The sequence below is a fragment of the Gavialis gangeticus genome, unplaced genomic scaffold, assembly GCF_001723915.1.
Source record: "Gavialis gangeticus isolate Ggan-Ray unplaced genomic scaffold, GavGan_comp1, whole genome shotgun sequence".
NCBI classification, from domain to species: domain Eukaryota; kingdom Metazoa; phylum Chordata; order Crocodylia; family Gavialidae; genus Gavialis; species Gavialis gangeticus.
In genome coordinates this window covers 164,273,441-164,273,754 of record NW_017728992.1, presented here as the reverse complement: position 1 = coordinate 164,273,754, position 314 = coordinate 164,273,441, and the positions used below count along the sequence as shown (strand labels likewise).

Sequence of the window (314 nt, the reverse complement as noted above, 5' to 3'; positions counted from 1 at the left end):
GCGGGGACAGCCAACCCAAAATTCACCACAGCCTCCCTGTAGAGCTGCCACTGCCCACCCCTACTGCAGCTCCCCCACCACTGGGGAAAATGCTGGTGCAGCCCACCCTTGCCCCATGCACAGACCCACGGGGCACATGCTCCCCCATGCCTCTCCTGGGGTTGTATGCAAGAGCGGGAGCCCCCCCACCAAGAGGAGCAGCCCGCAGCTCTGTCCAAACGTCTTACCCCAGCTGGGCAGCACCTGTCCCTTCCCAAGCCCAGCCCCACTCCTTCCCTCACCATGGGGGCCCCGATCTGCCCCCCCACACACAC

At 65.6% G+C, this 314-nt stretch overlaps 1 protein-coding gene across 1 annotated transcript in view; it reads right to left on the bottom strand.

Moving 5' to 3' along the window:
- DCAF13 (DDB1 and CUL4 associated factor 13) overlaps window positions 1-314 on the bottom strand; it is a 62,008-nt gene that overhangs the window by 50,959 nt on the left and 10,735 nt on the right. The gene's annotated exons all lie outside the window — the stretch shown is intronic.